We start from the raw sequence: 13,450 nt of genomic DNA, 5'->3' as shown, positions 1-13,450 counted from the left end.
GCTGCTGCTCCTACTACCACTATTCCAGTGCTATACCAAATATGATTGATGTCTGTGGGTTTATTCTTTTCATATGACTTCAAATTGATGTTTAGTAATATCTATCTATCTATATGCAGAGAAAGAAGAGAGAGAGAGAGAGAGAGAGAGAGAGAGAGAGAAAGAGAGAGAGAGGCAGACAAACTAACACATGTGAGAGATATATTACACACAGTTTACTGTTAAGTACAAATTTATAATGCTAGACTACATACATATGTTGACATGCATACACAAATTCATATGTACACACACACACACACACACATTAAACCATTCCCAAACCTGAACTTATAACATGTAACTAACCTAACTATACTGAATACCATGAAGCTATTCAAACTACACTACATATCATGTAGCTGCTCTGAGCACCAGCTAATCTAACCACACTATACACCATATAACTAGCAAAACCATCCTATGCACCAGTGGCTCCCAACCTGTGGACTGCAGACCCCTGGTGGTCTGCAAAGGTAATACTAGGAGTTCATGAACATGTTAAGCTGACAGACCTTTCAATATTCTGGGGTCTGTGCGAAAACTCATTTAAATAAAAGGGGTCCTTGATAGTGAAAAGGTTGAGAACCACTGCTATACACCATGTAGCTAACCTATCTACATTATAGACCATGTAGCTAACCTAACCACACCATGTATCATGTGGCTAACATATCAACACTTTAGACCATGTAGCTAACTTAGCCACACTATATGCTCTGTAGCTACCCTAACCACAATATATACCATGTTGCTAACTTAACTACATTATATACCATGTAGTTAACTTAGCTACAATATACACCATGTAGCTACTCTGAACCATGCTACAAACCATTAGAGCAAGTAGCTAACCTAACCACATTATGCTATACATCATGTAGCTAACCCCAATTACAAAATATACCATGTAGCTAACCTAACTACAGTATGCACAATGTACATAACCTAACAACATTATATACCATGTAGCTAAACCTAATTACAATAAATATCATGTGGCTAACCTAACCACACTTTATACCATGTAGCTAATTCAATTACAATATCTATTCATGTAGCTGTCCTGGAAACATGCAGTGATGTTGCCTTAACAACATAATTAAAATGAGGGCAGAGATACATTTCTAATAATATTGAGCAGAAGATATTTGACTCTACATTAACTTAGTTAAGGGGCTTTGAAGATAATGGAAAATGAAAGAGAGTGGAGAAATGCATGTGCATATAGGCATGCATTTCTAAATGTGTGTGTGCATATGTAGGCATGTATTTGTATATGAATGTGTGCATGTAAGCATGCATGTATGTATGAAAGTTTGTCCATACAGGTTGCTTTGCATACATGCACATAAATGCATATGGCTGCATGTGTGCCTATTTAAGTAGATTATGAATTTGCATGTATCTGCATGCATATATATACATATATATATACTGTTGATGTTACATACGTGGCTGTAAACGTTTTTTACTCACAGGATTTTTTTAACCCAGTATTACATGCTACTAATTCTAAGAATAATCTGGGGGTTGAGGGTTCAAGTTCCTCTACAGGCATACATTATCTTTTATAGGTGCAGGCATGGCTGTGTGCTAAGAAGTTAGCTTCCCAACCATATGGTTGCAGGTTCAGTTGCACTGCATGGTACATATGGAAAGTGTCTTCTACTATAGCCTCAGGCCATCCAAAGCTTTGTGAGTGGATTTGGTAGAAAGAAACTGAAAGAAGCCCAACATATATATATGTACACACACACACACACACACACACATATGTATATATATAAATATACACACATATATATATAGTTTTAAATCTCTGAGCAAGAAATGTATAGTAACAGTACCGAACAGTAAAGTCTATTTGCCAACATAATGTGGCAGTCCTACACAGGACAATGTTACTACTTTTGCACAAACATAGATCATGTGTTGGTAGCCAGCTGGAAAAGATGTTTTCCTAGGGCTAAAAAACAGTGACATCGTCCTGCATAGGACTGCCACATTACATTGGCAAATAAACTTCATATATATATATGTATGTGTGTGTATGTGTGTGTGTGTGTGTGTGTTATGGTATTTATTTGTCCCCAACCACTACTTGACTACCAGTGTTAGTTTGTTTATGTCCCTGTACCTTAGTAGATTGGCAGAAGTGACCCATACAATAAGTATCAGGCTTATTGACTAAAAATTTTTCAAAGCAGTGTCCCAGCATAGTCACAATCTAATGACTGAAACAAATGAGAAACATATATATATATATATATATATGTGTGTGTGTATGTATATATATCACAACAAAATGTTTCGTATCTTAAATCATGCAAAGGTAATTTATATTATCATATTTAATAAGACCTGAACCATTCCAATCTCTTCTGAACAATTGATCATATTGGAGTTTGTTGTTTTTAGATTTTCCTGCTAGGGAAAGTGTATAGTCTGAGTTCATTGAAGTTTTCAAGAAGCTCTATATGTAAGACCCAACTGTATTGATACAGAGAAGTATATATAAAAAAAAAGAAAAAAAAAGACCGATAGAGAGAAACACAAATAAATAGCTAGCTAACTAGCTAGACAGAGAGACAGACAGACAGCTAGATAAATAGATAGATAGATAAATAGATAGATAGATAGATAGATAGACAGACAGATAGACAGACAGACAGACAGACAGACAGATAGATAGATAGATAGATAGATAGATACATTTCTTTTATTAGCCACACAGGGCTCAACAAAGATGGGACAAATACAATGTAGAGCTTTTCTTTTTGGGAGGGGGAAAGATAGATAGATAGATAGATAGACAGACAGACAGATAGATAGAAAGATAGACAAATAAATAGATAGACAGACAGATAGACAGAGAAATAGAGAGAGCGATGCAGAGACAGAGAGAATAAAGGAAATGCAGCTGTAAAACTAGAAGCTAAAACAAAGATCTAAATGCAGCTTAAATAAAGTCCACTTACTTTCCTTTATATATATATTCCCCATCTCCTTCTTGACACCCAATAATCAATGCACTATCAACCCTATGCTTCTCTCTATATACACCCAGTGCCTCTGATAAATGGATAGTAATTAATATAGAGCAAATGAAGCAAAGTGAATTAATGAAAATGTTTAACAGTTAGATGAAGAAAAATAATGGAGAGACTGGAGCATGGCTGTCGTAGTTGCACATGTATCTGCATACATACATACATACATACATACATACTCGTGCATTCATGTATCAATCTATAAATATATATAATACATATACAAACAATATATCTATATAGAAATGTATATATATATATATATATACGCTTAAATGTGTGTGTGTGTGTGTGGGGGGGTCATGTTTTACTCTTTTATTGGTTGGTTTGTTTCACTGAACTGCAACAATGCTGGGACACTATCTAGAAAGATTTTACCAATCAAATCAATTCCAATACTAAATTTATCAGTTTCTATTTGTTGAACAGCTAAGGTACATAAACATACCAACACTGGTTGTCAAGTGGCTAGAGACAAATACAAAGGCATGGAGACACACACCCAAGCAACAAGCTTCCACAGTTTCCATCTTGCAAATTTACACACGAGGCATTGGTGTTCTGGGATTACATTATAGATCAAGTAGCTAATGTAACTACACTACACATCCTGTGGTTAACCTATCTACACTGTAGGCCATTTAGCTAACCTAACCACTATGTTGATAACCTAAGCACACTATATACCGTGTAGTTAACCTAACTATAGTATGCACCATGTAGTTACCCTAAACCATGCTATAAACCATTGGAGTGGTTTAGTAAGAGTTGCATACATTATATTTGAAACAGTTCAATTCAGCCCTATGCACCTTAAAGTTTCATAGGCTCCTTATAGAAACCTAGCTTGTCAGGCTCAAGTTGGCCACTTGAGCCTGATGAGCAAGATTTCTGTTAGGAATCAACAAAACTTAATAATAATAATAGTTGCATGGGGCTGAATCAAATTGTTTTAAATTATAGCAGATCAAGATCAAACTTGAGAAAATATGTGCATAGGGAAAAGATATCAGAAAAATGTAGTTTGTGGAATTTGGAATGAAACAGTGGCACACGTTGTTGCAGAATATCCCAAGTTGGCAAAGGGCGACTATAAGAAATGGAGGCATGACTAAGTTGTGAAAGTTTTATGCTGGAAGCTTTGTTAGAAATGGAGATTTGAAGCTGGAGGTACATGGTATGATTGGGCTGAAAGAGTGTTGGAGCTAGAGAAATGCAAAGTTTTATGGGATTTTCCTATTTAAACAGAAAAGATGCTAGAAAATAATGGACCAGGTGTAACCATAATAGACAAGGAAAAGCGAAGTTGCTTACTAATTGATCCATCATGTCTGTTTGGTTCCAGGAGCGTAAAGAAAGGGGTTGAATAAAAAAAATACAATCTCTTAAAATTTAAAAGTACAAGAATTTGGAGTATGAAAACCATAAAGGTTGTGCCTGTAATAATTGGTGCATTGGGAACTGTAAGTAAAGATGTACACAAATGGTTGAAGGAAATTAGAATAGAATGTCCTATAGATCTTCTACAGAAAGCTTACCTCTTATGGATATGAAAGATTATCAAGAGGGTCTTAGGTAGTAACCCACTACCTGCATAAATTTTACCAAGAATAAGAACGAACCTGAGTCAAATCTTCACCAATAATAATAACAATGATAATAACAAGAGCACTCAGAGGGCGCAAACCTCTGCCAAGGCAACACCAACATCCTCTCAATGATTAGCTGGAGAGAATTTTTAAAATGAGAATATCTGAAATAAACTCGACTGCTCTCACAAACGAGGATACTAAAAATGAACCTGACCGCTTTCAAAAATTAAGTAAAAAAAATTGGAAAAATAATCCAGAATCCTTATCCAGTACCAGATCAATCCCAAAGTCTAATCAGTTTGTGCCAGTCACGAGGTCAAACAACATCCCTGAAAGTTTCATCCGAATCCATCCAGCGGTTCTTGAAATATCTTGTCCCCAGACAAACAAACAAACAAACACGACTGAAAACAATACCTCTGCCTTTGCTAAGGCGGAGGTAATAATGGTTTGAAATTTTGGCACAAGGCCAACAATTTCGGAGGTGGGTGTAAGTCGATTACATCAACCCAAGAGTCCAACTGATACTTATTTTATTGACACCAAAAAAATGAAAGGCAAAGTTGATTTTAACGGAATTTGAACACAGAACATGAAGACGGATGAAATACCACTGAGCCTTTTGTATGTGTGTGTGTGTGTGTGTGTGTGTGTGTGAAAAAAGTACTGAAGTTCATTAAAATAAAATTCTTCAAAGCAGTGCCCCAGCATGGCTACAGTCTAATGAATGTAACAAATAAAAGATAAACACACACACACGTGCATGTATGTGTGTGAATACATGTCTGCATGTAAATATACGTGTGTGTGTGTGTGTGTGTGTGTGTGTTCACATACACTGAAACACATCGGCATTCAAATGATGCTAGGAGGCAGGACAGCAGTAGTGATGTGTGCAGTGTACACAGATTATCTGCTGCAGCCATGACCAGCATTTACATCTGCACTTTGCTTTTGGCTGCACAATGTTAGTCATATGAATTGAGCAATGACACATAACATTGGCAAGCACTCACACTTGTATATAGACACATATACACACATGATATCAAGTACTGCACAAACACTCTGCCTATCAGTCTATTTATGTGTTACCAATGTCTCTTCTTCTATTCCTGTCTAATACACACACACACACACACACAATCTTTTTCTCTGTTTCTGCGTGCATCTGTCTGTCTGACAGTCTACACTTTTTAATGTATTTCTCTCTCTCTCTCTCTCTCTCTCTCTTACACACACACACACACACATTCTTTTATCAATCTGAATGTCTGTATTCTATGTCTATGTCTATCTATATGCTAGCATGGTAACGTATCTACTATGAGCCAATGATGGAACCTTTACATGTTCATCTGACCTGTTAGAAACAGCAGCCAAATCTCCTGAAACAGAATGCTAAAGAATAGGACAAATTACATAATGGAATACTCCAAGGGTACACCATTACTGAAAAAAGACGGGATAGACATGGTTTTGGACTGAACAATAACAACAACAGCAATGTATCTGCCAGTCTTTTTATTGATTTATACATCTATCTATTTGTCTATGAATATGTCTATATTTATGTCTTTACATTCTGAGTTCAAATTTCGCCAAGGTCGACTTTGCCTTTCATCCCTTAGGGGTTGATAAATTAAGTACCAGTTGCATACTGGGGTCAATCTAATCGACTGGCCCCTTCTCCCAAAGTTTCAGGCCTTGTGCCTAGAGTAGGAAAGAATATATCTATATTTATGTCTTTATGTTCTGAGTTCAAATTCCGCCAAGGTTGACTTTGCCTTTCACCCCTTAGGGGTCAATAAATCAAGTACCAGGTGCATACTGGGGTTGATCCAATCGACTGGCCTCCTCCCCCAAAATTTCGGGCCTTGTGCCTACAGTAGAAAAGAATATATCTATATTTAGCTCATCTCTTTCTAGCCCTTTCATTCTTTCCTCTCTCTCTGTTTTTCTCTATCTTTTCTCACTTTCTCTTCTATACTTTTATTCTGTCCTTTTCTTGTTACTCACAACTGTCTTTCTACGCTGGCCCCATCAATTTCACACCCATACACTCATCCCAACACCCATCCTTAGCCATGAACAATTCTTAGCAATAATTTACAGGTGAGGTTACATTAATTTATTTAATTTGCTTGTTTCCACGACCCCATTATAACACTTGAATAAGTACTGAATATGCCCTAATTCATATTGATTTCTTTGGCAGGCTAAAGGCAATAAAGTTATACAGAAAGAGAAATGAGATTACGAGAAGATCAAGTCTTTTTCAATGGCATTAACACCCTGAACAAAGTGAAACAGCTATAAACAAGAATCAAACCCTGCTTTCAGACTTAAATTGCAGGCTATTATCATCTCTACAATAGTTGTACAGCGTTGCTGTTGTTGTTGTTGTTGGTGGTGGTGTTATTGTTGTTGGTGTTGTTGTTGTTGTTTAGCCTACATCAAACCTAATCAAGCAGAACTATGATCAAAGACATTCCAGCCTTGACCAATCACCCTGTCTTTTTAAGCATATCTAAGATTACATTGTTTAATGTGTCTCTTCCATTTTTTAAAGATGTGTTTGTTGACTTGAAAAAGATTTAGATACTATTTCTAATAAGTCAAGCAACCATGTGGAGTCTCCCTCTAGACATTATGTATCATCAAAAGAAACATCAACTCAGTGTAACACTGAGGTTAAACAACAGGATCAAAGGAAACTAGTGGCGGTCTGCCTTGGTAAACAGTGAATCCAAAAGGTGTGTAAAGTGGAATAAATTATTTTGTCATGAGTAGGAGACAATGAATGTTTAGGGCAGGATTCTTTGGAGAGAAATTAAACGTTTTTACGTAAACAATCCACTTGTCTCTAATAGAAAGCTCTGTCTAAAACGCTAAAGTTCTCTTTTTCACAGCCACATAATTTATTCTGCTGTTCAAACTCAATGTAACATTGATATTTACTTGCACAGAGGTATCTGGAATGATGTTTTCATAGCACTGCTATTTCACCATTCGACCCTGAAATGATGAAAGGTAAAGTTGACCCCAGTAGGGTTGGAATTCAGAGCACAAAGAGTTGGAACAAATACCATAATGCACTAAATATATGGATGTTGTTGAGAGAAAGTAGCGTATAGGTTGAGACGAGAGGTTGAAAGGTGTCATTGAGAGGATGTTTGTATCTCACGAAGTACGTTGTGTGAACACACTGATATTATCTCTGCTGATGGTGGGTATTTGTCTGGTTGCATGATTCTAAACAGTTTCCAGGAGATTGATATATATATATATATATATATATATATATATATATATATATATATATATGGCATCAGGCATCTACCATACTCTGAATGTCTTGCATCACTGGGCATGGACACATTATAGCATTAAGGTCTGGCATCTGCTTTGGTAGATACCCACAAAATTATCAACCATCTTTTCAACAACAACTTTGAGTACCTTTTTAAATTCCCTAAGTCTAACGCTCATGGACATACTTACAAAATCAGAAAACTGTATAGCATTCATGACTTTTGGAAACATTTTTTCATGCTCAGAATTACTGAAGCGTCGAATAAACTACCTGCATCAGTTGTTAACTGCCAGGACACTACATCCTACAGGACTTCCATGCTTTCTAAAATTCGCCAACAGTACACCTGATGTAATTTTTTTTTTATTACTCAAAGAACGACCCTTCATCAGTTGTCGGCCGTCTATCTACTCTTCATTTCGAGCATTCAACAACAGTATGAGTCTTCGAAGATAGTTGCTCCCATAAATACCAAAATAAAATTTTGGGATTTATGGAGGGTCAAAGTTGGGAACAAAAATAGGACAGTGAAAACATACAAGGAAACTGAATGTAAACAAACATGGAGGGTCGTTAGACCAGAACAAGGGTAAAATAGTGAACACTGGAGAAGTATTTTCTTTGAAAAGAGAAAAGATAGAAGAGAGCGATAGAAGACATCCAGTCTTTTGGACGTCCTGGAGAAAAAGAAAAATGGTCACATGAGGAAAAGAATGATGGACAATAGTCACATGTAAACGAGAGAGAGAAAAAGAGAGAGAGAGACAGAGAGAAAACGGTGAAGGAGAGAATAAGGAAATTAGAGAAGGAGGTGGGGAGAAAACAGTACAGAGTAGAGTCACATATATATATAAACATAGATATATAAAATACACACAAACATATGTGAGTGTATGTATGCATACACTGTGTGCGTGTGTGCATGCACATGTGTGTGGGTGGGTCTGTGAGTCTGTTTACATCTTGCTTACTTTTATGAAAGTTAAGTTGCAATGTACAGGTGACATGGTTGTAGCCAGTACTCTTCTCAGCAAATTATCTTCTCATTTTGCATCTTTAAAAGCTTAATGGCATGAGAAATAGCTTTATCTGCTTTGTGTTCCACTGTTAAAAATGATTTATTTCATGTCTCTCCAAGTTTCTCAATTTTTATGACACGGGCAGCATTTATTTAATTATTTCTTTTTTTATTTTTATCAAATTACAAATGTACCATGGCAATACCCACTGCAAAAATAGGTTAAACATAATGATTTCCTACATAAATACAAAGCTAGAAATGTTCCTTTGCCCTATTTAAGTGGGGTTAGTTGAGGTGGGGTTGTGGTGGGAGAGGGGACTAGTCGAACTAAAACACCCTCAATACATGCTTGGTGTTTAGTTTATCCAACATTAGAGAAACAAAAGAAATCACAGATCAGGTAAAATCTGAACACAAGAACATTGAACACTGAACACAGAACATAAAAGGATCAAGCTAAATATTTAAAGATATTGAGTCAGAGAATGAGCAACTGTTTCTACTCTTCCACTGCTATTAAGTTAAAATACCAGTTATGTAATTAGGCATGAGACTTAACCCTTTCATTACCATATTTCTATTGAAACGTACTGTCTTTATTTCAATTAATTTTGAAAATAATGAAGAATTTAGTAAAAAAGCTTAGTCATTTTTAAGCTGGTATTAGGAACAGAAATTAACAAGAAATTCTGATTGAGGTTTTTAATTTAGATCATTTTAAAACAGGGATTTTGTACCACAGAACCAGGGTCCATCTCAGGTGGGTTGGTATCGAAAGGGTTAAGGCATGTATAGTTCAGTGAATGCAATGTCAGTTCAAAAGCTTCAAGATTAGAGCCCTAGCTATAGCTACGTTGTGAGTTGCAGAGTGTTTACCATCAAAATAGCCTGCTTACCATTCGTTACTGGTAATTTCCACAGTGGACATCATTTCAGTGATTGTGACGGATTGTTTGGAATGGCTCAGTGGGTCAGCTATTTGACCGTTGGTCAGATGTGTTGTAAAGGGTCCAAGACCTGTCCAAAACAAACAGAAAAGAAGGAGGAAAATAAGTGTAAATCAAATAGTAATGCATGTCATGGTATGGTAGATAAAGATAATTAAACTGAATGGTATGGTATAGACAGGAATCAGGATACCACTGGATGACATGGTATAGCCTATGATATAGGAAAAACAGAATACCACTGACTGGTATGGTATGATACAGAAAGAACAAAATACCACTGAGTGGTATTGCATGATATAGAAAACAACAGAATACCATTAAGTGGCATTGCATGATACAGAAAAGAAAAAAAAAATCACTGAATGGTATGGTATGATATAGAAAACACAGAACACCACTGAATGATAAGGTATGATGATGATCATCATCGTCGTTTAACGTCCGCTTTCCATGCTAGCATGGGTTGGACGATTTGACTGAGGACTGGTGAAACCAGATGGCTACACCAGGCTCCAATCTGATTTGGCAGAGTTTCTACAGCTGGATGCCCTTCCTAACGCCAACCACTCTGAGAGTGTAGTGGGTGCTTTTACGTGCCACCCGCACGAAGGCCAGTCAGGCGGTACTGGCAATGGCCACACTCAGATTGGTGTATTTTATGTGCCACCCGCACAAGAGCCAGTCCAGGGGCACTGGCAACGATCTCGCTCGAAAGTATGATATAGATAAGAAAAGATTACCAGTGAATGGTATGATATAAAAATAAACAGGATACCACTGATGGTATACTATAATGAAAAGTGCAGTTTTAATACAATACTGAATGGTATGTTTGATATTGGAAACTGAATACCACTGACTAGTGTATAATAGATAGCAAGCAAAATGCCTTGCATCATACTGAATGGTAAGATATGAAGCAAGATTTATAATCAATCTAGTCCCCAAACAAAAATATAGAGAGATCACATACTTATGAATGCCATAAACTACATTGTACAGATATTTGTGCTATGAAATATATTACACAGCTGTCAATGAAATTATAGTAATATCATATAGTTGTGTATATCACATAATCTATTATAACACTGTCCAAATTTTAAAATTTGGTATATCACATAGATGGCAATAAAACTATAAAGATTTCACACACATGGTTGTCACAATAGAAAATATCTAATATACTGTGTGTGTATGTGTGCGAGTCTCTAAGTTTCTGAACACACACACACACAAACACACACACACACACTGATGATATATATATTAGATAGATAGATAGATAGATAGATAGATAGACAAGAAAATCTGAGATGAATTAAGAATTTTACCTAAGGATATAACATCAGATGTCTTGTCATAAAACACCTACTCAAGGGATATAACATCAGACATCTTACTATAAAACACCTCAACTATGTATAGCTACAAGTATTTATGTGAATTTTCAAGACCCTACCAACACACAGTCATTAAAATCATTTATTGCCACTTTCTCTTACAACTATTATTATCTATTCAAATCAGGGCGGTGGATTGGTATGATTATTAGAAGTTCAGAAAAAAATGCCTTGCAGTATTTCTTTTGGTTCTTTATGTCCTGAGTTCAAATCCCACTGAGGTTAACTTTGCCTTTCATCCTTTTTGAGTTGATAAAATGAAGTACAAGTCAAATAGTAAGTTGATGTAATCAAGTAATCCTCTCAAAATTGCTGGCTTTGTGCTAAATTAGAAACCATGATATGATTATATCAGATACTTATACCTGTTTGCCCAGTTTACAAACTTATCGCTACCAATATTTTTAGGTCAGGGAACCTCCATGTCATCTCTCAACCTATTAGAAATAGCAGCAATATCTTTAAAAAAATAGACTTTACTATTTTAAAAACAGAAAAGGACACATTGGTAAATATAGTTAAAGATACAGTAACCCCAACAAAAGTAATTTCTAGGCTTACTTAATCAGTGCTGATGACAGAAGGACGAGTTAGCAGGGAATTATTTTTTTATTGCCCACGGGGGCGGGGGGGGGGGAGGGAGGATAAACATATAGGGAACAAACAAGGACAGACAAAGGGATTAAGTTTATTACATCGACCCCAGTGCAAAACTGGTTCTTATTTAATCGACCCTGAAAGGATGAAAGGGAAAGTTGACTCGAAGGAATTTGAACTCAGAATGTAACGGCAGACGAAATACTGCTTGTGCCTTTTTCTGTATTTGGGAAGGTAGGGCTTGTTCACTCCTCAACAATATGAACCCATATAAGCGCAGGCATTGCTGTGTCACTAACAAGTTTGCTTTACAACCACATGGATTTAGGTTCAATCTCACTGCATGACTATTTAAGGAAGTGTCTTCTATTATTGCCCCAAAATGACTCAATCCTTGTGAGTGTATTTGGTATATTTATACACATACACACATGTAATATTTAACGTACACAATATTAATATTAAAATAAGAGCTACTAATAGTTTCTTGTCATGGAAACACTGTAATTGAGCAGATTTACATAATGTACATTGTGCCTCCAGGCAATCATCGGGCTCAGGGAACATGGTTAATTCTTTTTGAAAACCAGGACACATATATGTGTGTGTGTATGTATGTATGTATGTATGTATGTATGTATGTATGTATGTATGTGTATATATATATAGGGCAAGTGTCTTCTACAATAGGTAGAGGGTAATGAAAACCTTTTGAGTAAATTTGATAAATGGAAACTGAAAGAACCCATTGTATATATGTACTAGCATGTGTGTGTATATATGTATGTGTGAGAGAGTGAGTGTAAGTGTGTGTATGCTTGTGTGTACTTGTCTTGATATCACATGCTAGCTGTAAATAAGTGTCACTGTCATACAAGCAATGTCATTCATTTTGAATGAACAGAAAACACACCTGAGAAAACATGTTTGCTCATGAAGAAATATTAACTTTACATGGAAAACAGGTGGAGGTTGGTAACAAAGAGGCTATCTGAATGTAGAAAATCTGCGTCAACAAATTGTCTAACTCATGCAAGTACAGAAAAGTGGAAGTTAAAATGATGATAATGATGATGATAGTGTATACACATATCACACACACACACACACACACAGACACGCACGCACACACACACACACACGAGCGCGCACATGCATGCACACACTAGTTACTGAAGGCTGAGGTTCCACTTCATTCCTATTCTTAGCTTCACAATTCTGAATAAAGACAGTAAATGGAATCCACTGATTCAAATAAAAGGATAAACGATATACATACACACACACGCCCTCGTGCCGGTGGCACGTAAAAGCACCCACTACACTCTCGGAGTGGTTGGCGTTAGGAAGGGCATCCAGCTGTAGAAACTCTGCCAGATCAGATTGGAGCCTGGTGCAGCCTTCTGGCTTGCCAGTCTTCAGTCAAATCGTCCAACCCATGCTAGCATGGAAAGTGGGCATTAAACGATGATGATGATG

At 36.4% G+C, this 13,450-nt stretch overlaps 1 long non-coding RNA gene across 1 annotated transcript in view; it reads right to left on the bottom strand.

Moving 5' to 3' along the window:
- The window catches only part of LOC128249796 (uncharacterized), a 308,813-nt gene that overhangs the window by 21,620 nt on the left and 273,743 nt on the right, over window positions 1–13,450 (bottom strand). The window contains exon 4 of the long non-coding RNA XR_008265899.1: window positions 9,918–10,038. This is a non-coding gene — a long non-coding RNA (uncharacterized LOC128249796). The remainder of the gene's footprint in view (window positions 1–9,917; window positions 10,039–13,450) is intronic.

The sequence above is a fragment of the Octopus bimaculoides genome, chromosome 18 (genome assembly GCF_001194135.2).
Source record: "Octopus bimaculoides isolate UCB-OBI-ISO-001 chromosome 18, ASM119413v2, whole genome shotgun sequence".
NCBI lineage: Eukaryota > Metazoa > Mollusca > Cephalopoda > Octopoda > Octopodidae > Octopus > Octopus bimaculoides.
The sequence above is the reverse complement of the archived record's forward strand: the minus strand, read 5'-3'. Positions and strand labels throughout refer to the sequence as shown.